Source organism: Arvicanthis niloticus, chromosome 3 (assembly GCF_011762505.2).
Source record: "Arvicanthis niloticus isolate mArvNil1 chromosome 3, mArvNil1.pat.X, whole genome shotgun sequence".
In the NCBI taxonomy this organism is placed as follows: Eukaryota; Metazoa; Chordata; class Mammalia; order Rodentia; family Muridae; genus Arvicanthis; species Arvicanthis niloticus.
This window is the reverse complement of record NC_047660.1, coordinates 116,883,076-116,908,088: the sequence shown is the minus strand read 5'-3', so window position 1 is coordinate 116,908,088 and position 25,013 is coordinate 116,883,076. Positions and strand designations below refer to the sequence as shown.

The following is a 25,013-nucleotide window of genomic DNA, read 5'->3' as shown; positions in this document are numbered from 1 at the left end:
GAGCTCTTGGAAATGTTCTGAGGCAGAACAGTTCCTAGCATAGGCGAATGGTAGGTCAACACTGGAATGTACTGCTGTAGGCTACAGACAGTGCTCAGGAACACCAGCTTTATAAACACGAATCCTTTATTCCATTTGCAGGAAAGCTACTAGAACCCAATTTACATGAAGAACTGTAAATCTACTGTATTGTTTTTGTCCTTAGGCAGTTCATTTTATTGTGGGATTTTTGGATCCCTGGGGAAAATTTAACTATGATGACAAACTAGAATAGCTTTATGTGTTTTGGGGGGTTACATACTTTTGCTTTATTAGTAGCTTGAAATTGGGACAATATATAGCTTTTCTTTATTACATTTTTTATTATAGCCAGTAAGCTGCCACTGGCCAAACCTGACCCTGCCTTGTAGATAATGAAAATGTGTGCAATTAAAATTAAACTTCATATTAGTATTTACAATATCATGAAACTTCATCTGGAAGTAGGAACTATTTGAAACAAATGGCTTTAACTAAAAATAAAATGCCAGATATGTAAAATGTCAAGAAGTTATAAGTTAGGGATTATGGCGCTTGGGTTAGTCATATAATCATTAGCTGGCCTTGTTCTCGCTAGTGTTCTCACTTCCTTCTCTTCATCTCCCTTCTCCGTTCACTGTAACACCATGTATCTATGACTCCTTCTCTTCTTCCTTCTCTCAGTCTAGTCTTTCTTTGTACCCTTTGGCTTTGCTTGATCTTGAAGTATTATCTGTACTACCAGGCATATATTTACTTTTCTGTAACTGTAATAAAATGCCGTGACCAAAAACAACCTAGAGGAGATGGTTTATTTTAACATGGAGTTCCAATGAATGGTGTTGTTTTTGGCAGAGAAGGCATGTCAGCAGTCAGGCCAAGTGTCTTAGTTAGGGCTTCCATTGCCGTGAAGAGACCCCATGACCATGCAAGTCTTATAAAAGAAAACATTTAACTGGGGGTAGAAAACAATTCAGAGGTTTACCTCATTATTTTCATGGTGGTAAGAATGGTGGCATAGAAGCTGACATGGTGCTGGAGAGGTAGCTAAAAGTTCCACATCTGTTAGGAGAGAGAGAGAGAGAGAGAGAGAGAGAGAGAGAGAGAGAGAGAGAGAGAGAGAGAGAGAGGTGTGGGCATCTGAAACCACAAAGTCTTCCCCTAGTGTCATACTTCCTTCAAGAAAACCACACCTACTCCAACAAGGCCACATTTCCTAATAGTGTCACTCCCTATGAGCCTATGGGGACCATTTTTTATTCAAACCACCACAAAATTAAAAGTAATTTGTTGATCACATTTTCATTTAAGTACAGGAATCAGAGAGACAGAACGAGAAGTAGAAAGAGGCTACGGACTCTAGAGCACACTCACTCCTTGTGACCTACTTCCTCTAGTGAGGCTCCGAAAGGTTCTACAACCTCCTGAAACATTTCCTCCAACTGGGAACCAAGTACAAGCTTATGAGGGACCATTGTGAGTCATGCCATGACACAGGCCCTGTCTCGATGGCAAAATGATGGTACCCATGCTTTCAGGCTTATGTGATTGTTAGGAAAATGTACTTAGCAGGGAGGAAAAGAGTCTGACTGTCGTGTAGTTATGTCTGTGTCACATAATAGAATTTTGTAAGAAAATGTTTAGCTTACAGAATGTTTGTTGGTGTCAGTGTTATGGAGAGGAGAAGGGAAGAAGAGAACAAATTAGGAGAGAGAGAGAGCAGTTGAGTTGCTATGAAATCCAGTTGACACACTAAGTACTTAGCAGTAGATTAAGCACTGACATTACATCCATTCACACTGGAAAACTCATGTGCATTCCCATGTGGCCATAGCTCAAGTGTCTTACCTCTCTATCTGGAACAGCACTCCTTGAAATGTCATGCTCTCTACATGTCTTACATGTCAGCAAACATGTGTCTAACAACATACACTGCATGCAGGTAATATAAGTGTGACGTTTCAATAAGTTATAAGTATTTCAATAAGTTATATGTGCTCCTTTAAAATATTTTTAAAAATTACAAGTGGGTAAAACTAATGTGATTTGAAAAATTTGATATCATTTGTCAGAAAATTCCATGCCAGCATTGTTGGGTAAAAAGCTAATTAGTACCTTTAAACCTATCATATTTATAAGAACTATGGCAACCAGGTAGTGGTGGCACAGATATGTTTAATCCCAATACTCAGGAGGCAGAGGCAAGGAAATCTCTGAGTTCAGGTTAGCCTAGTCTACAGAGCAAATTTCAGGACAACCAGAGCTACACAGTGAAATACAGAGAAAACACAAACACAAAACAAAACAATAAAAGCAAAAAACCAACCAACCAAACAAACAAACAAACAAAAACCATCTCAATTTTTTTTCTATATGGCAATATGTGTTTGAGTTAATACACATTGTCAGCCACAAAAATATGATTTTTAAAAAAACTTTTGATTTGCTTTTGTTGTTTTATTTTATTTTTGGATTGGTGTTAAGTTTTTTATTATTATTTTCAATTATCTTATTTACTTTACATCCAGATAGCAGCTTTCTTCCTTTCTCTCCTCCCTCTCACCTCACCTCTCAGCCATGTCCAGGGCACCCCCCCCCCCCTTTTTCCTTAGAAAATGGGAAGCTTCCCATGGATATCAGCCATAGCATATCAAGGCAAGGCTTCCCAGTTAGGGGAAAGAAATCCAAAGACAGGCAACAGAGTTAGAGACAGCCCTTGCTTCTGCTGTTAGGGAACCCACATGAAGATCAAAATATACAACTGTTACATATACATAGACCAAGGGCCTAGGTCTATTCCACACAGGCTCTTTGGTTGGCAATCCAGTCTGCGTGTCCCTCTGGGCCAAGGTTAGTTGATTCTTTATGTTTTCTTGTGGAATCCTTGACCTCTCTGGCTTCTTCAATCCTTCCTCCCCCTTTTCAGTAGGATTCTCCAAGTTCCACTTAATATTTGGCTATGAATCTCTGCATCTGTGTCCATCTGTTGCTCAGTGGAGCCTCTCAGATGATAATTATGCTCGGCTCCTGTCTGCAAGCATAGTGTTAAGTGAGCTCTCTCACCACATGGGTCTCAAGGTGGGTCAGCCATTGATTGGCCTTTCATCTATGTCTACTCCGTCTTTACCCCTGCACATCTTGTAAGCAGGACAAATTGTGAGTCTAAGGTTTTGTAGCTGGCTTGGTGTTCCGGTCCCTCCATTGGAAGTCTTTTCTGGTTACAACCACTGACTTTAGGATCCCATAGTCATCAGGGAACCTGAAGTCAATGATTTTTAAGAGACTTGTTTTTCATTATAAAATTATGTGTCTATGTGTATGCCTGTGTATGTGTAAATGGAGGTTGGGGACTATGGAGACCAAGAGACATCGAATTTCCTGGAACTGGAGTTATAGGTGATTGGGTGGCACTCAACATGGATGATAGGAACTGAACTCGGGTTTCCTGAAAGAGCAGTATGTGCTCTTAGCTGCTGAGCCATTTCTCCAGCCCCCAATCTGAGACATTTTTGCAAGCAGGTGCTAGAATGAAGAACTGAGTCCTCGTTATGTGTTAAGCTGTCTGCTAGTCTTTAAACATACATTATCTCAATCTTCAAATGACTCTGGGACACAGCCATTGTTATCTCTATTCTAATGATTTAAAAAGCCAAAACACAGACATATTTAAACAATTGTAAGGTTACAATGCATGGCCTGGGATATTTTCATGTATAATGATTACCTTGAATCTTTGTGTGCCATTAAAATATTTATAGCATAGGGCTAGAAAGATGGCTCCATGGTTAAGATGCCTGTCAGTCTGATACCAGACTTCGGTTTGATTTTTTGTACCTTCATGGCAGTTCACAATTGTTTAAAATTTGAGTTCCAGGGAATGCAGCACCACCTTCCTATGTCCTACATGTACACGAGTCATATATATGTGTGTGCGTGTATATGTATGTATATATGTGTGTACATATGTGTGTGCATATATATATATAGTGTATATACATGAATATATAGTATACACACACACATATGTGTGTGTGTGTGTGTGTAGATAAAACACACACATAAAAAAGTCTAACTTACTGAGTTGTCTATGTTTTGACAAACTTTAGCACATTGTCAAATAGGTAGGGGTGGACTCCAGTGTGCTTATTATAGAAAATTTGAAATGCAGACATGCTAATGAAGCAATCAATTGACAAAATAAACATGAAAGGAAACTTATGGCTCTGTTAAAGAATAAATTATTGATACAACTTTAATAACTATAAACCTAACCTTAAGTCCTGTTTCTGAGTATTAAACTTAAGATTTGTTTACTAATATTATCGGGAGGGGATGTCATACCAAATTACTTTTGTTTGTATTTTCATAGGCAAATATAATGCATATACATCATATTTCTAAAATTGATATTAGTCCAAGAGAAGAAAAATATGCAATTGTTAAAAGTGTGTCTTTTATAAATATTTATTTTATCACAGTCAATGGTACCTATATTCACTGATGCTTCTGTTTTTGACAAAGAAGTAGTATCCTTAAAATTGGCTGTTGCAGTTTGCCGGTACAATATGCAAATTTCAGTTTATGATATATACAAGAAAAATGCCGTTTACAGGTGGAGGCCACAGTGTCATGACTGGGTCCAGTTTGACTTACAGCAATGCTGGAGTGGTAGCAATCTTTCAAAATGGTCTAGATGGTGGGAGCATGTTTTGTCTGAAGAAAACATTGTTTGTATGAATCCATCCTTTCACAGTGGGGAAGATGAAATGGAAAGCACAGGCTAGAACGTGGTGGCAGCTTGCAGAGATTGTCTTAGAGGCCTCAGAAGATTGATTGTTCCAGGAAATTGATCATGATCCAGTTTCTGCTCATTCTGATTGTTATACTCAAGTCATAATCCCTTGAGTGAACAGGAGTCGGTTTGCATTGTTTTCCTGTCAATTTAAGACCACTGTGCAGCTTCGCCATAATCCCCTGTAACTTGAGTACACATTTCTATATAATAAGGGTAACAGTCATTACTTCCTTTGAATTTCTAAAGGATGGGAAAAATAGAAAAGAAAAACACACCAGATAAAATGATTTTTTTGGTTACCATTTATGTTCGATGTTGTAGAAACCTGACACATCCCTGTTCCCCACTTTGCCTTTAGTACAGTGGAATAACACAGCCTTCCTTGTTTAAGCACTGAGTGCTTACTGATACTATTTGATCATTAGTTTTGTGGTCACTAGTTTTGTAGTTCACTGCCAGGCAAAAATAACGTGTGTGTGTCTGTGTGTGTGTGTGTGTGTGTGTGTGTGTGTGTGTTCACATCCGTGAAGATATGCATGTACATGTCTACACATGAATATGACTACATATTTACACATGCATTAGAGGCCATAGGACAACGCTGGAGCATTATCTACCTTTTGCTTTTAAGAGATGATTTCTCACTAGCTTGAGTTCACCAAATACAGTTAGGCTGGCTCGCCAACAAGTCCCAAGGATCTGCCTATTTCTGACTCCCCAGCTCTGGGATGAAGGATGTGTCACACTGTATCTATAAAAGATAGACTAGGGATTTGGAGGCTTTAACTGAAGTCCTCCTTTGTTTGTAAGGCAAGCACTTTACTGACTGAGCTATCTTCCCAAGGGATAAAAGTTGTTCCTTCAATGTAATATCCTATTGCTTCTTTCCCTGAGAATTTTCTTGGAAGTAACTTACCACAAGTAAACAAATACACACCATTTGACTCTAATCTGTTTTGTTCATTTGTTTTGTTTCATTTTAAATAATTTTGTGTCCTTGGTTTTGGATTGCCTAAGAAGTAAACCTCTTCAAAAATTTTTAACATGTCTTCTCAGCTAATAGGGAATAAGAAATTGAGATCCGCTGTCCCTGTTCCTAAAAACCAACGAGATTCCAGCAGATGCAAATGCAATGCCAGTTCTGTAGTATGGCTATGGTTGTGTCAAACACACAAAGCAATTAGGTAACTGGGCTGCTTATGCAGAAAGATGACACTTGTTTGCTTTCTCCTACCGCTCCACAGTCCTGGTGATAGTCTGTTGTGACACTAGGTCCGTCAATTGCTGCATCCTCCCAGAAGTGACAGGGTGACCTGCTGTCTATGTTCATTGAGCTGTGTTTTTGTGAGTCCTGTGGAATAGAGTTTTGGCATTGCTCGACTGCTGTCAAAGCTTATTTCCTTCTCTGTGAACTGCTTGAAGATTTATATGCCTACCAGCAGGAGCTTAATCAGTGGTGTATGGGGAATATTTTTTTGTGCTTGGCCCAAACAATAAGAGAAAATTAATTCATTATGGACAGATTATAAGATTTACTTTTTGTAAGTTTGTTTTGTAATCAAAAGTTTGGAAATGAAGTCTATTTTTGGGAACATTTCACAGGATGAAATCGCAAACTTTGGACCATTTATTTTCTTTGATATCTGAATTATTTCCTTCTTGCCTAACATTTTACTCTCTGTAAGGTGAAAAACTGAGAATAAATAGAATATTTAATCATTAGTAACATTTTACTTGTAGCATTAGATTTGTGATTTTAAACATGTAAATATAATACTGACTATCTTTTAATTATCCATTGTCCTTTTTGTTGTTGTTGTTCCCTGCTCTTTGTAGAGATAATTAAAGGATTGTTATATAAGCAAATCCTGCCAGATCCATTTAGTGTTGCTAATATATCATCATATATCTGTTTAGGGCTGGACCTATCAGAGATCTTATACTATGAAAAGACATATTTTTCCATTCTGAGTAGCCTAGGATTGCCTGCAGCTCTTCATCTAGAGGTAGGGCTTTATGTAATTCCCCCCATCCTCTTTGGTGTGTTGACTAATATTGTCATTATAGAGGTCTTGTTTAAACAATCACATTTTTTGAGATTTCATGGATGCAGGTTCCCTAAAAACACCCACAGTGGTTGTACTGAGTTTCTGGCTCTTACAGTTTTTTCTGTTTCTTCTTTGGTGACTTTTCCTGAGCCTTAGGTGTGGGGATTGCACTGAAGATATCAGTTTTAGATGAGTACCTCATGGTTACTTTCACCAGTTGTGAATCTCTGTAATTTTTACCATCTGTTACAAATAGACACTTCTTAGATGAGAGATTAAAAACCACCTTTCTCTTTGGTCATAAAAATAAGTATTTAAAAAAATACATTTAGAAATAATAACAGTTTAGGAAAATGGCAGTAAGATGTTCTTCTCTAGGGTCTGTTACCTCCACAGCTGTGGTCATTTGGCTAGATTTACAGTACCAGGCATAAATTCTTGGTCTCTCTTTTGATACTATGAGTTCTAGCCATGAGGGCGGAGCCTTCCAGATGTTTTCAATTAAGTTTCTCCCAGTCCTGTGTTTGGTGTGTGTTGTCTTCAGCTATAGGATCTTACATTCAAATTCTGGGAGGCAAGCAAGGGCAGTGGCAACAGACTATATTATTTTAGGAGTCTCTTAGACTCCTCTAACCAACAACAAGAAGGAGAGTCGCCATTGCCTGGCATTGTTACTTTTTATGTGGCTCTGTCGTTCAGCATTGTCACCCTGTGTGGCATAACTCCATTTAAAGTGTGTGTGTGTCCCTCTGCCTCTCTGTATAATGTATTTTAAAATAAGTTTATAAAGTAATATGCTTCTTTCTATAGCCTTTTTATAGGAAATCTAACTTTTAGCTTTTGCTGCAGCTACGTTTGAGCCAAATATAGAATTTCCCCTGGTAAAGTATACATTTTGTGGGGGTTGGAATTCCTACCTCATTTCTGGAACCTTATACATGTAATGGGAAATGATGAGAATACTAAAGTGGGCGAAAAGATTCTTTACATAGTAGTCCTGAAAACAAGATTTAATGTCCTTCAGAATAATTGGTGATTTTTAATTTGAACTACTTGGGGAATTGAATTTTAACAGAAAGATTGGTAGAACTCAAATAAGCCTAGACTATCCCAAAAGAATGCTTTTGATGAGGACATCTGAGTCTGGCAATGTGTGGAATGCTTGAGTTTGTCTTGCTAGAACCTTATTAGGGTTTTCAGGAAATTAGAGATGTGGGGGAAAGATTTGCTTCATTACTAATATCAAAAATAACTGTCTATCCCTTCAAAATTCAAGCTTTACTCATGTGACGAGATGATGTTTTATCAGGCCTAGGAGAACTGGAGGAAATCTAGGTAGTAGCTTTAACCTTAAAAAGCATCCCAATATCTAATATAGAATCAAACTGACTCCTATTGTCTGCATCATATAGGTCCCACATTTTTACATAGAGTAGTTATAAACTCAAGTGACAATTAAACAAGTTTCTTTAAACAATTTCTGTGAGTAATGATACTTTTACTTTGCTTGCTAACCTATAAAACTATTTCAAAAACCCTCTATCCTATCCTTAAAGACTAATTATTTGAGTAAATGAGTAGGTTTCCATGCTCTTAAAAGTCAAGTTGTTGGCTTTCATGGATTCATTACTCAACTATGATTCCTGTCCACAGGATACATCATCACTCAGATGTATGTTCTGCAGACTTGCACAGTTCTATGATTTTTTAAATTTTTTATTGAATGTTTATTTATATTTCAGATGTAATCCCCTTTCCCCATTTCCCCCCATCTATCCCATCCCCCCTTCTCCTGCTTCTATGAGGATATACCCCCCACTCACCCTCCCACTCCCATCTCCCCACCCACGATTTTTCCCATACTGAGGTGTCCAGCCTTCACTGGACCAAGGACTTCCTCATCCACCTATGCCTGACAAGGCCATCCTCCCCTACATATACAGCTGGGGCCATGGGTCCCTCCCTATGTGCTCCCAGGCTGGTGGTTTAGACTCTGGGAGCTCTGGTTGATTGCTATTGCTCTCCCCATGGGGCCGCAAACCCTTTGTGCTCCTTCAGTCTTCTCTCTCACTGCTTCATTGGGCCCCATGATCAGTTCAATGGTTAGCTGTGAGCATCTGCCTCTGTATATTTCAGGCTCTGGCAGACCTCTAAGAAGACAGCTATATCAGGCTCCTGTCAGCATGTACTTCCTGGCATCCACATCAGTGTCTACCTTTGGTGACTGCACAAGGGATGGATACCCAGGTGGGACAGTCTCCAGACGGCCCCTCCTTCAGTTTCTGTCCCACCCTTTGTCTCCAGGGAGAGAAATGGAGAAGGAAAGAGAGAGAGAGAGAGAGAGAGAGAGAGAGAGAGAGAGAGAGAGAGAGAGAGAGAGAAGGTAGTATTAGTAGGGAATCTCCATCTTTTAGCAGATACCATAAATTGAATTTTTAAATTCTTATAGTTTTCTTCTGTAGTTAATGATGATATATGCTGCATCTTCTTGTGTGAGAATCAAGTCAATCATGCATGTAACATGTACTGTGTAATACTGCAGTTATGTGAAAGACAGTTTTCTCCTTTTCTATTATTTTTGTTGTATTAGAAATAGCACCCAAGTTTTCATTTAAAACTACCATGATTTTAAGCAAAGTTTTTTTTTTTTTAATATTCTTTCTGTGTTTTGACAGTAGATGGGTGAATTGAGTCCAATTTCCCAGAATGCAGTGGATCTTCACAAACTTTATCTTCCATTTCCAGACTTTGTTGTGGCAGCTACAGCAAACATGTCAGAGTACAGAACATTCCATTAAGAGCAAAACCTGGAGCCTAGCTTCCTACGATTTTGTTTTATATGACAAATAGTGTCGAGAGGTGAAGTTCGTTGGAGTGGCCATGACTCAGCCTCGTTCTCTAGGGAGTGAGTCATTCCACAATAATAGATCTCTGTCTTTGTAGCGAGTACCACACTAAGTGCCTGGGACACAAACATAGATTTGCTGGGTCACTAACCTACAGCAGCCCAGAGTCTGGGAAGACTGGATATGGCATTGATTAGCAACTATCTGACTTACAAACAGCCAGCACTCTGTAAATGTTATACTTACTTGTCAAGGCCAAGCATGATTAAATACACAGTTATGCGGGCTGGCTAGGTAGGCAGCTAGATTTCTTGATAAACATGAAGTTCTTGGTCTATGTTAATGTAGTCTGGCTACATTAAGCCCTCCGTGTCTTGTTTCAATATGAAGTAAAATTTCACTCTCTTTCATATGACACAACATCATACCCTTCATGAGTAAGTCAGTTGTCTGTTTGATGGATACTTTCCTTTATGGCTGTGCCAGAAACTCAGCTTCATGTGTGTAACAAACACTTGCTTAGAATCCAGTCCTACTTAAACCTTCCATTCAAAATTTGCCACCACCTCACTGAATGCTAGTCTCAGAATCTCAGAACTCTCTGGACCTCTTTTCCCTGTCGCACATTTGTCTTGACACCCCTTATATCCTGTAGGTTGCACATGTTGTTGGAGACTGACTGTGATCCTCCATAGTTCATTTGTACCCAAGTCCTAATCCCCAGGTTGACTGAGAATGGAGTCTGATTTGCAACATGAACTCTTAGGAGGTGGTTATCTAAGTGACTCTACCAGTTAATGGCTGAGTCCAGTGGGATCCTTGGCCTCATACAAAGAAGGACAGAAAAAGCAGTCTGGTCCTCCCCTCTCACCCACTCATTCCATGCCTTTCTTCTAAATCTAAGAAGACAAATAGATCACTGTTGACCATTTAGGAAGAAAACAATTGCCAGAGCTCAACCATGCTGCTACCCCATTCTTGTGAGTCCAATAAATAAAATTATATTCTTTAACCTTCCTATGTAGTGTCAATGTGTATATACACACACATGTATATATATACACATATGTTTGTGTGTTTAAAATTTGAATATATGCTTGCAGATATACAAATACTACTTTATATTTATATATTTCTGCTTTATTGAGGCAATGTCTCTGCTAAAATTGATGTTTCATCTCTGTTCACTTGAATGTCTATGGCCACCACCTAAATGGACTATTCTTTCTCCCTTCAATCTCACATCTAGCCTATAGTCTTTGTGGATCAAATTTCATAATTATCCCATTTTTAATTAAAAATCTTAAGTGTTTTACCTAGCCAACAAAATAAAATTAAAGATTTAAATATGTAGCTTCCTCAGATCTAGGGCCAAAGTACTTGGTTCTTTAGGAGCTTTTCACCCAATTATTCCTCTTCTTGCGTGTTTCCCTCAGGTCAAGCTGTAGGCGTGCTTCTAAATGTTGTCTGCACTTGTTCTGCTCTTCCTAGCCCTGCTCTGTTCCATTATCTGTTTATTTTGGTTTTCTGGGAGACAGCCTTACTCTTTAACTGGTCTAGCTTCATACTGTTAATTTTCTGACAAAGCTTCTAGTTCCTCTGAATCCACGTAACAGGATCTCATCCTATGTCTACTCTTTAATCCTTTATAGTTTTGTTTATATTTCCTCATGAAAGATAGGCATATTCTGCTGAGCATCAGTCATTGATTGCGTTTCCTCTACAACCCCTCCCTTTATTTATTTATTATTAAATAAACCTCTGGATGAGACTGAATATTGGCTTCCCAAATGCTAAACAAGGTTTGGCTTTGAAATGACACCGTAACATTCCAAAAGAAAGAAGGGTTGGGGAGATTGCTCAGTTGATAGGAATATGGACTATTCTTTTAGAGGAACTCAGCTCCCAACTGAGGCTTACAACTGCCTGTAGCTGCAGTTCTGGGGACACTGACACCTCTGGCTTCTGCGGGCCTCTGCACTCGTGCACATACCTACCACAAACAAAGTTAAAAATGAACATAAATCATAGAAAATAAAGACATACATGGCAAATAAACAAAGTCACTCCAATTTAAAAACAAAATTGTTTTTTTAATGCTTTACAGTTTCAATGCCTCAAACTTTATTTCTAGTGTAATTTTTTCAAGGGAGAAACACAGGGAAAATAGAAAAGATAGGTAAAGTGACTTCCTGCAGACTGCTGACTTTGCTCAGTATTTGGAAACTGTCCCTGCTGTCGCCAGATTTATTCCTTATGAGGTTTAAACAGGCTCACGTCTCTTTGATACATGTGTAATGTATGAACTGGTCATCACCATATGATTTAACGTGGGCAAGAAAGTATTTCTCATTGGTTAAAAAGGGAATAAGCTATATAAACCAACTAAGATTAATTTCTGGCATTTCTTTTACCTTTTTGAAGAAGAGAGAGAGGACAGAAAAATGGTGATTTTAATATGTGGATACATTATGCTGCCTGAAAGCAGATGCCAAATCCCAATGGAAAGAATTCTCTTTGAATTATGCTCAGGGCTTTGTTTAGCAAAATACTACACAAAAGTCTTGACCTGTGTGTTTGAAGTGGCAGATGTTCTCCCATGAAGACTGAGCCTTAGGGCAACATAAATCTTCACTATTTTGTGCCTATTTGCTCAGTAACTGGGCTGCATTTTTTTTTTTCAAACTTCAGGCTGCTGCTGAAGAAGCCGCTGCAAATGGAAGTGTTTCCCTTAAACACAAATGAACCAATAAAGATCACAGGATAGGTGAGGTTCACCAAGTGCAGAGGCCAACAAACAATTCTTCCTCCTTGGGAGGATGTTTTCATTGAATACTTTTAAATAAAACATGTTTGTTTATATTAAGTTTCATAAAATAATGTCTTGAGCTATGCATGTAATTTTAGAATACTGCATACACAGGAAATTGAGTACCACATTGAGACAAATTAGCATGCCAACCTTCTCACAGTTACCTTGTTAGTTTTATCTTCTTGCTTATTTTTTGTATTTTTTGTTATTATTACTTTTATTTTATTTTATTTTATTTTTTTACAGCCCAGTTGTTACTCATGTCCTGGTCTGCCGTCCCACAGTTCCTCATCCCATTCTTCCTCCCCCCTATCTCCAAGAGTATGTCAAGCCTCTGTGTTCTTTAAAGGTAGTCACCATTCTGTCCACTAGGTCTCTGTTGCCTTTATCTCGTATAACAGTGATCTTTGCATTCTTTTACTAGCATCTCTCCATTTCCCTAACCTTCTCCTCTGTCTGAACCACCTACTCTTTGGTTCTGTAAGTTTAGCCTTTTCTTTTTCTTGTCTTTCTTTTTTTTTTTTTTTTGTATTAATTTCATCTATGGGATTATGTAGCAATTTGTATATATGAACACATATATGTGCATAATATCTTTCAGATTTCTCATGTTCCTATAAACAGTCACATTCCTTTTTTAGAGCAGGCTCATATTCCTCTGTGTGTGTGTGTGTGTGTGTGTGTGTGTGTGTGTGTGTGTGTGAAAGTTCTGTCTCTAGTCATATTGTAGTGAATACTTCAGTTGTTCCCCTACATCTATATATGTATGTATATATTATTAATAATGCTGTAGTATATGAATAATATGTACATACATATTTATATGTACATACATATTCTTAGCACACAAGTGCAGATATCTATTAAAGATAATAATTTTATTTGCTTTGGGATTTCTGGGTCATATGATACTTTGATTTTAATTTTGGGGTACCATGCATTATTTACCAGAATCCCTGCACTAATTTACATTAACACTAACAGTGCATAAATGTTTCATGTTAATTACCTTTCTTATCTCTACAATAGCATATCTGACTAAAGCAACTTGAGGGAGGAGGGATATATTTGGGCTCACGTCTAAGGCAAAGCATGATGTCTGTGATAGTTCTCTTTGTGGTGACAGCAGTGTGTCCCACTGCTTGCTCAAGGAAGCTGAAAGCTAAGTCCCAAACCAAGCAGTCTTGTTCAAGTCCCACTCCAGTGACTAGCCAGTCATGAAGGTTCTGCCACTTCCCAAATCAGCACCACTAACTGGGGACAGTTGTCAAACACTGGAACCCATGGGGGACTACAGTCCAAGACACAGCATACTCTCTTTTGTCCACAGGCTTGGAAGTACTTGTTATCCTTAATCATTTTAATCAAAGTTATAATAACAGGTATGAAATGATCCCTCATCTTGATTTTGATTTATGTTTCTATGGTTTGCTGTGTTGAGTGCTGTTTTGTATTTATTGGTCACTTTTAAGCTTTCTTTAGAAAATACTCTGTTTAGAGTCTTCGTTCATTTTTATTATAGTTGCTTTTGTTTGTTGCTTTGAGCTGTGTGGATTTCTTATACATTTTGGTTGTAAACCACTTACCAAACATGTGATTTGAAACGTCTTGAACCTTGACACCTCCTTCTCTTTTTGTTCTGTTGTGAGGCACCCTTTACTTTGATTGCTTTTGGATTTTATTCCTTAGGTTTTTAGAATGATCTGGCTTTGTCAATGTGAATACCAAGGAGTTTATTCTCTCTGAATTTCCTACTATACAAGTTTTATAATTTCAGGTTTGAAAACTAAATTATTAATCCACTTGAATTGATTATTATGTATGGCAGAAGATAAAGGTTCATTTTGATCCCTTTGCATATTGCTGTTCAGTTTTCCCAAAACCAGTTATTAGGGAGAACATCTCTTCAATGGAGGTCACACGAAAAAAGGGTATGAGTTTTATTCCCTCAAACCCTCAAAAGTGTTTTCAACTATTTTCTAAAACTTGGCAAAAAATCAAAGAAATATTGAATTGAGCACATTAGTTTATTCACCATTAACTATGTAGACCTATTTATTCTCTGGGCTGAGCACCTTGCTATGCTTGTGGCTTCCAATATATGGTCCATACAACTAAAGTTTAATACTTTAAATTTGAATTTAACTTGTCCTGTCTTGAGCAGGAAACGTGTAAAACATTTTGAGGTACCATGAGACTGGAAGTAGTAGTGTCAGTGAGGGGACACTCTGAAGGATAATTTAGAATATTTAGAATACCGTGTCAATCACATGACATACAGTCAGATTTATTTGTCTCATCTTCTGTCTCTGGAAAAGTCCCCAAAGTGTCATTTTATTTTAAGTACATAAGTATGCATTGGAGAGTGAAGATATAGACTTTAATTAACTTAAAAGGGCGCTAAAGATACTGGAATGTTTAATATGCTAAGGAGATGTCTGTCGGTAAAGAGTGGCTCTTGTCACATGGTCAGTTTAAAACACAAATGAGCAATTCCACATAGACTTTCACTGGCTCCAAGAAATAATGAACCATAGTCACCTAACGTCTGAACTGAGTGGTGGCATCACTCTAGGATTCATCCTTCAATAGCTACTAAATAACTACCGACCAGGTTTGTGTACTGTATGCCATGCAAGTTCCTAGGGGAATGGTATCACTGCTTTATTGAATGAAAATATATGTAGCATAAAAGTTATAATTTTAACCATTTTAAATGTTCAGTGCTATCACCTTAAGTACATTCATATTATTGAACAAGTTGTTACTTTAGGGTTTTGTTATGTTTTCAAGTGGATATTTGAACCTGAATCAAAATCCCTCTTTTCACTGCCTCTCCTTTCCTTGGGAATGCTGGTTGCTGGTCACCATAATAAATGTACACAGATAGGCAGTGCCTGCTTCCTATTCCTGTTGTTCATGTTTACTGTTGTAGCCATCTCTGCACATAAGATTGTGTACATGTCTAGCAACTACAAACACATCCATTCACAAACAGAGCCACACCCCCAGTGTGAGAAACACGGTCCTTCCCATTCTCCTAGGATTACTTCCTCTTATGTCTTCTATACTTAATCATTGCTTTTATCACATTTTTTTATTTCTCTATTTTTAAAAAATATTTTAAAGATTTATTTATTTTATGTATGTGAGTATAATGTAGCTGTCTTCAGACACACAAGAAGAGGGCATCAGATCACATTATAGATGGCTGTGAGCCATCATGTCATTTCTGGGAATTGAACTCAGAACCTCTGAAAGAACAGTCAGGGCACTTAATTGCTGAGCCATTCTTTCAGCCCACAAATAAGCTTTTAAAATATATTTTTACCTTTTTTTTTCTTCTTCAATTTTTCTGAGGATTTCCTTATATAGTTTTTTTATATCCTGAAACTCACTCTGTAGAACAGGCTGGCCTTGAACTCACAGGGATCCCCCTCCCTCTGCCTCCCAAGTGTTGGGATTAAAAGCAAATACCACAAACACTTGGCTACAGATTGACATCTAGACCAGCCTGGGCTACATGAGAGCCTGCTCTACTCCCTCCCTCCATTTCCCCTGCCCAAAACATGGTAGAAGAAAAGAGAAGAGAAGGTGAAGAAGGCCTGAGATAAGCTTCTCCAGCCTCAGCACTTTCTGCAAATCTGACCTGTTTTTAAGGTTCCTAATTTGTCAAGAGTTTGAAAGACTATCAGTTCTTCCTTTTTACAGAGGAGACCAAAGCCAGAGGGTTTTCTACCCTGTCTTTGAGATAAGATCTTACTATATAGTCCTGGCTCTCTCTCTCTTTTTTTTTTTTTTTTTTATTTACATGTGTACTGTTAAAACTTCAAAAACTGCCAGGCAGTGGTGATACACACCTTTAATCCCAACACTCATGAAGCAGAGGCAGGTGTGTCTCTGTTAAGTTCAAGGCTATCCTGGACTTCAGAGTGAGTTCCAGGACACCCAGGAACACAGAGACATTTTCTCAAACAACCAAACCAAACTAAACCAAACCGAACCGAACCGAACCGAACCGAACCGAACCGAACCGAACCGAACCAAACCAAACCAAATGGAGTTTTAGAAGCTATTAGCTAGTAGAGAACACTGTAGATCAGTGATCCTCAACCTGGGGCGGCGGGGGCGGGGGCGGGGGCGGGGGGGAGTCACAAGTCCTTTCAAAAATCCCTATCTCGAAAAATATTAACATGATGATTTCTAGCAGTAGCTAAATTACAGTTATGAAGTATAAACTGAAATAATTTTATGGTTAGGTGTCACCATAACATGAAGAACTATGTTAAAGAGTCACAGTATTAGGAAGGTTTTCAATCACTGTTTTGACTTTTTTAATATAGGCACCATTCAGTTTAATTAATATGCTAAATATTTATATTCTGCTAATTTAATACTCTGAAATAATAATATACATAAAAGAAATTTTTTTTATTTGGTTACAATTGGGATGTGTGCCTGTTAGTTGTTGTCTGATTCTTAGACTATGAAGTCTCATTAGATACGGCCATCATTTATTTCTTATTCCATATTGTTTTTTATGTATTGCCATGTGTTTCTAAATGTCTTCATAAACCCATCTCTGTAAAGTTGTGACGTCATTGATGGTGCCTCATGGATATTATTTTTTATGTTGAACATGGTTTCTCATTTCTTTGTGAGTCTATTTGGTATAATAGAAAACATGCATACTTGCAGGATTGTTGGCTTTATTTGGATATAGAATTTTATATCATAGTAAAATTATGTCAGATGTCTGGCATGGAGATAGATGCACTAAAAGTATTATTCTTTAAAGCTCCTGATAATATCCCTTTAAAAACAATTTCATCAGGAGGGAAGAGAAAAGGACTGGATTTGTTCAAAATGTACTATATGCATGTACAAAATTCTCAAACAGTAGAAAAGAATGTCAACTGACTTATTCACCTGCCTTTCATTTATACATACATATATATGTATATATATATGCACATATATATACATATACATACATATATATGTATATATACATATATATATACACGCACACACATGCACACACACGCGCACACACAAAGAATTATTTATTTTATATGTGAGTTAAATGTAGCTGTTCAGATACCATAGAAGAGGGCAACAGAGCCCATTACAAATGGTTATAAGCCATCATGTAATTGCTAGGAATTGAACTCAGGACCTCTGGAAGAGCAGTCAATACTCTTAATTGCTGAGCCATCTCTCCGGCCCCTTCAAGTTCTTATATAAAGAAACCACTATAATCCTTAAGATGCACCACAATTGCATCCTGAGTTGTGTGCTTTGTTGCTGCTTATTGGTATTTCTGCTACATGTATTTGTTCTATTCTTTCCATTGAATCATGATTGTTGGGTGTGAACTTAGTGCATAGACTTGGCTTAATTATCTGATAATGAAACATTTCTAACATGTAGGCATGTGTTAACTTCCAATCAGTTAACACAAATGATTCTAGAAGCTAACCAGTTTTTAAACTGGAATCACTCTTGTGAATACTCTTTGAAGCAAGTGGAGACTTTTCACTCTTTGCCATTTTTTTTTAGTTCTTTCTTTGCTGGTTCAGATGATGGACTGATTTTCACCACAGACTCTTTGAAAAATTGTTTTCTCCTTAATTCCCCCTCTTTGTTCCTGTCCTCTGACAATGTGCTTTACCACAAATTTTTGTCTCAGCATATTTTAATGGCCAGGCGTATGCACAGGAGACCAATGAGAAGACTGATAAATTGCCAATGAAATTGCCTTCTTTGACCTTGACTACCTTTGGACTGATTGATGATCCTAGAGTAAAGATCTACAGACTCTCTGTGGGTATTAAATCAGATTAAAGATCTGTCTTAGATGGTCCAGGCTGTTATAACAAACATATTGTAGTTGGGGTGGCTTATAAACAATAGGAATTTATTTCCCAAGCTCAGGATGCTGAAAACACCAAGGTCATCAATTCGGTGACTAATGAGGTTTAATTCTGTTTAGATAGATGGAAGTTACCTTGCTGTCCTTACCTGGAGAAAGGAACAAAGGAGCTTCTAGGTTGTAATTTCTATAAGGACATTAGTCTCAGTTTTTTAATTTCTGAATTTCTCATTTATAATCCTACAGTTGTCTCCAGTACTCATCACATCTCAGCACATAAATGAGGTGATCCAAATGAGTTGATTTAATTACTAAGAAAATATTCAGGGCAAATGGTGTTATTCTACAAGTCGAATGTGGAAATTTTAGACTATACGCTTAAGAATTTTTGAATGCATAAAATGCTGACAGTAAAAATAGAAACTAATTTTGACATTTATTATGTTTTAAAAATGAAACCCCCAAATTACTGTGAATTTACAATGTTATTTGTACACAAGCAGGGCGTGTTGTAAAGCAATCTATGTCAGCCAGTACATTTTAGGGCACAATATACAAGTTGTTTAATGCCTGACTTTGCCTTCCTCCTTAGACAAAGAAAGGCTGACTTACCTGACTGATTTAATCTAATGGTGTCATTTTTTTCTCTTCCTTTTAGATTTTTATTGATCTGAATCAATCTATGTTGTGACTGCTGGCAAGAATTAAGGTCAGTGCTGTGCTTATATTGATTGTGAACTAGTTAAATAAGCTTTTATAAGGGCTTTTTTTTTTTTTTTTTTTTTTTTTGAGTCTCTAGCTTGCTGGTTCAGGATATTCTGGCAAAAGTGTGACAAGAGCAGGACCAAGCAGGGACTGTGTATATCACACTAGGGCTCGCGAATACACATGCTTCTTGGCAGTGTTTGTTTTACATTACTTTGGTTATTGAATGTTTTACCTCTGTCACCTCACTAGCTAAGTTTTGGTGAAATAAAAGCACTCTCATTTTAGTTTCTTAAAAGAATTAAACAAAGGCTGTCTTATATTTTAAAGGATGGTTTACTTTCTGAATTATTCAGGAGAACACATTTAGTTCTACAATTTTGTCCCCAAACAGAACATATTACGTAATGAGAGCAGAGTTGAAAGTGCATTTGTGAATCACTAATGTTAATTAGTGAGCAGAATGTCCTTTCTTTGTTCTGTTTTCTCATTAGCTGGCTTTTAGGAGCCACTCTAAACAGCTCCAACAAGGCTGGAGTAATAACAGAGCCTTAGAGGTCCCTCACACAGATGGGCTTGGGAATCCATTTGTCCCTTTCATTTTCTTCTCTAGGACAGGAATTCAGAATGAAAAATAAATTTATAAACTAAGCCCTGAAGGCAATGAGGATTTTCATTGCTCATAAAGAGCAAACGCCAGGTGTTGCTAGATTTGTGCATGGGCTTTTTGTTAAAGAGTAACGTAAAGAAAACACTGGCCTTTCATTCATGCTTAAATTAATCAAGAATTTCCATTCTGAACTCTGTGTTTAACTTTTTGAACCAAAGTGCCTATTATAGGAAGCACACAGTAAATAAGTACTTTTTCTGGCCACAATTCTGATGTCACTATCTTGTTGCCAGTAAAATACACATATGCACACGCACATGTGTGCGGATGCATGCGTGAGTGCGTGCACGTGCACACACACACACACACACACACACACACACCACTCTCCCTCCATCAGATGAATGGGTACTATTATTTCTCATTTGTCTTTCTCAAGTACACATGGTACTTTCCTGTTCTTTAAACTCTATGAAATTAAATAAATAAAACCTGTTGGATTTATGCCTATTATTAAATTATTAGCTATTTAATAAAAAAAATGGTAGGGTAGATGTTTGCTCAGGATGATTTAAAGTCTATTTATAAATCATGTTACTTTATATTTGACATATTTCGGGGTTGAATAAATATCAAAATATTTAACTTAGCCTGACATCTTTTTGAGTCACTCCTTAGTATAGTCTAAATCAATGAATGTGCATATATATTATTATTATCATGATTATCATTAGTTGAATCAACGGTTACAATTTCGTACATGTAGATATGCATACAGTCACTCATTTCTCACCTTCTCTTAACTCCTTTCTGTTCCTTTGCCTACATGTCTCTTCCTCACATTCTGGTCTGTTTCTTTTGTGACCCGGTGAATTTAGCTCACCCATTCTATGTGGCTGTGAATTTGGAGCTGTCCCTTGGAGCTTGGTGGGTCAGCAGCAAATGTATAGGTGAAAACAGTGACCCCACTTTCCCCAGAATCAATCAATAGTCAATGGTTCACAAGTAGAGGATAGGGCTCCATAAGTCATTCCTCCATCCATGACAGACTGTGAAAGGAGCCAGTCTTGCTCAGGCCCGGTGCAAAGAACTACAGCTGCTCAGTTCATGACTTCAGTGACTATGTTCTACCCAGAGAATAGCATTTCAGGGTCCTTCTCCAGGCTTCTTACTTCTTATATTCTTCTAGCACCCTCAGATACTTATTCTCAGCATCTCGGACAGCTATGACTCTGTACTCACCTTCATTCACTGCAAAGAGAGGCGTCTGTGATTGAGACTGAGAGTAGCATTTGTCTGTGTGTATAATGTATGTATTTAGAAGACACATTAATACTCATACAAATTTAGCTCATGAACAGTTCCTTCCTTGGGCCTATGACCTTCCCAGGCATTATTGTTGACTAGGATTTCAGTACTGGGCATAGATTGTCTTTTGAGGTCTAGGCTTCAAATCCCGTCAGGGGCTGTTGGCTTTCACCATAACAGTTGTGCCATTTTTGATTAGGTGAGCTGTCCTCTCATGGCAGCTTGGTTTTATAGTCCATAGGGTAAAGCTGGGTAAGGCTATCAAGGAGGCCATTTCTCTTAAAGCTGCCTGCACTGCACCTCCCACACTTTGAAAATTAGTCACTAAGAAAGAAATTTCCAGTTCAGGTTTGGCTTGCTTCTCTTAGAGCTAAGGTGGGTGGTGTCCTCAGGAATAGTCTTATCCTCTAGTTCTTGTACACAACCGAGATGATTCACAAGAACCTGCACTGGTATGGGGTGATGAGCTCTGACAACTTCCAAGTCAATTCTCATGGTAGCCTAACATATCTGGCATTGTAATTTTGTTTAGTAATCTACTGCACCTGGGAGCAGCATTCTCTCATCATGCAGGGTGTCTCCACTCAATCCCTAGTTATGTCTTTAAATTTGTTTGCAAGATAGTAAGCTTACATATAACTTTACACACACACACACACACACACACACACACACACACACACACCTTGTTTTTGTTAACATTTCCTCTACCCTCTTGCTCCTCGCTGCAGTTTTCTTCTTGCTGTCTTCATCCCATTAGATCTGGCATATGGAAAATAAAATCTAGAAAGCTTTGCCAGGTATCTGTGTTTGTATCAGGAATGGTTTGGATACTCATTCTCATCCTCTGTTTAGTTCTGTTGTTTCACTATGGTATCCAAATAGAAATGTGAAATCTCATCATGTTCTGATTTCTTTCTGAATGAAAGACTATTGAAGATAAAAGATTTCGTCAAGAAAACAATATTGCACAAAGTTAATCTGATTTCCTACCCTCTGTCCATTTTGAGAGTTTCCATTGTGAGAACATGAATATTGTATGTGTGTTACCAAAATGTGAAGGGTTATAATAATATATATGTTGAGATAAATATGTATACAAACAGATGGTAGCCTATTTAAATCTCCATTAGTGGGACTTTCTAATTGAGAATGAAGAAATTTAGAACAAATTTGGTAAAGTAATCTATAAAAGCAACTAGACATAGGAAGACTTTAAAAAATAATTTAACTTATCATCAAAACCAATAAATTTGGTGGGTTTGTTTATTTGATTGAGACAAACTTTGATGTAGCCCAGGGTGGCCTTTTGTTAGGTAGCTGAGAGTGGCCTTGAACTCCCTACCTTTCTGCCTCTGCTTCAGAAGTGCTGCTCTTACAAGTGAGAGCTTGAAGCACAGTGTTACTGAATGCACACTGGGAAGACATTTTAAATCATCTAGAATTATTGTATGAGGGAATTGGCATGAGATACATACAAAAAAGTGGAACGGTAAACTATAGAGTGCTTCTTTGCAACATTTTAGAGCAGTTTTTGCCTCTTAAAAAACAGAGTGTTCTATGTTTATAAATAATAGCACTGCCCATGGGTTTTGTTTTATATTGTTTTACTCAAAGTTTTCATTATAATTGAGTTTTACTTTTAAAAAATGTTTTCCTTAAACTTTACATTCTGTCACTTCCAGTTTGTTGAAAGTGGGATTTTAAACATAGTTTACCTTACAAAAATCTCATAATTTACTGCTTCTCCATTGCTGGACAGACACCCATAATATCTTATTCTAAATGGTACTGTTATGATTATCCTTCTCCTCAGAGGGTTATTCCAGTATTGTATTTAATATCAATTTTTAAATCCTATAATCTAAGGAAATGAACATCTTTTGAACGTGGCAAACATGTTGTGCGAGCGACTCAGGGACTGTGTCACCACTGAGCACTTCACTGGTGGCGTTTTCCATATAAATTTCACCGTTTCAACGCTGAAGTTAAAATGAAGGCTTGATTTTCCCTGTAAAATTGATGAGAAATGATGATTTCTAATGTGTGTGTCTCTCTGTGTGTATGTGCTTCTTGGTGTGGATGCATATGTGTACATATGCGTGTGGAAGACTGAGGACAACCCAAGTATTATTCCCTGGACAGGAGCTACCTTATTTTGAGGACTTTCGTTGGTCTGGGCCGGAATAGGTTAAGATAACTGGCCAAAAAGTAGCAGTGATTCCCCTGCCTTTACCTTGCTGGCAGCAGGATTGCAAGAATGACCGTGCTCAGCTTCTTTGTAGGGCTTCTGGTGATCAGGTCTCCAGGCATACACTGCAAGCTCTGCTCTCTCCCTGTCCATGTCCACAGACCCAGTGGTTTCTTACTTTTTAAGTAATGTAAATATAAAGTAGGAAATAGGTACTTATTAAGGAATAGTCATGAGATATTAAATGTTAATCTGAACAGCATAACTTTCATTTTATATAACTAAACTTTCATCTCTATATAACTAAACAACGTTAATTTTCCTGGCTTTGTGGCTTTCTACTGCATAAAATTGTCCAAATTATGCTGCTTAAGTCACGATTATATTTTCTAGAATTTAACTGATCCAAAGATAGACAGAAGTGCTTGTTTTGTAATGGTTCTGCGGAGAAGGAACTCAAGAACTCAGACAAATAGAAGAATGACATCTAGGACCTCCATGTAATTGAAAAGTTTCCCTACATGTGATGTAGAAGTTAGCACACTATTCTAAAAATGTTGGGAATATTTCAAGAATTAATATTATTGTTAAAAACCTAAAAGAGATGGATCATAATGTTTTTAATCAATATTTTATTTTAAAATTTTATCTTTACTGTTTAAAAACAATCATCTTTCTAAATCAATACTGTCATTTACTTTATAAAACATAAAGATTAAAGGAAACTATTATTGTACGTCAAGGCATCTTAACCTTTGTCCACTTAGACCCCATTTTTCTCAAGAAATTTTTATGTTCCTCTGGTTATACAAAAGATGTATACTAGTAAGACATTTACTGGTATTAAAAGAAATTTAATTAAGACACTTATTTGTTAATTATTTTGTTAATATATATAATTATGGCCTTTTACTAAAGATTAAAGCAAATTTGCATATTAATGAGGTGGTCATATCTAGTTTTATACAAAGAATTAAACCTTGGCTGAGTATTTGATACTCTAGGATACAGATTTTCTTCAACACTCTTTAGAGTAGGTCTGTACTTTACAATCCAATATTATGAATGTCACATCACATAAATACCTAATGCAAACAGCAAGAAGCATATCAGAAAGTGCTGGAAGTTATTACCTAATACCAAGCAGAAATTCATTTAATGACTTTTTATAAATTTAAGCTCAAATTAACAACTCAAGCGGCAATTTTTACAATCCAACATTCTAACACAGTATGATCTGAAGTTATAGTAATTTGATGCATGCTGAGGCATGGTGGTAGGGAAATATTAATAGCCTCTGTTTTCTGTAATTATGTTTCTATAAGAATGAAGACTTTCTCAACAGAGGCAGTGCTGCAACTCAGGACATGCAGAGGGCTCAACACAGAGCCAGTGTTCCAGGGAACACATTTTGGTTTGCAGAGTGTGAGGGCACATACCGTGGAAAATGCACATGTCCTGTATTCTGAACCAAGACTGCAGTGAATTTATATAACTCAACACAGGCAGGCACTGCCAGAAACAGTCTGGATTCAAGACCTATTTGATTTGAATTGAATTCTGATCATGTGTATTCACATATCTTTCCTTTTGTCCAACACATGCAGTTCCCACATTAAGTTATACCCACCCCATGTGGTTTCATAAGTTATGCAAAACTAGTTGCTATCTTTCAACCATTTTTTCTTCATTTTATATATGAAAAGGCATTAAAATTTCCCCTAATGATGTCAGAACTCTGTCTCTTTCTCCCTCTTCTTTTCCCTCCCTCTGTCTCTGTCTCTCCCAACGCTGTCTCAGGAAGG

General features: G+C 37.4%; 1 protein-coding gene across 20 annotated transcripts in view; it reads left to right on the top strand.

Annotated features, from left to right (window-relative positions):
• Map2 (microtubule associated protein 2) overlaps positions 1–25,013 on the top strand; it is a 249,074-nt gene that overhangs the window by 50,052 nt on the left and 174,009 nt on the right. For all 20 annotated transcript variants that reach the window (XM_076931745.1, XM_076931754.1, XM_076931752.1 and 17 more), the window contains exon 2: positions 19,053–19,103. The gene's annotated coding sequence lies outside the window, so the exon portion shown is untranslated. The remainder of the gene's footprint in view (positions 1–19,052; positions 19,104–25,013) is intronic.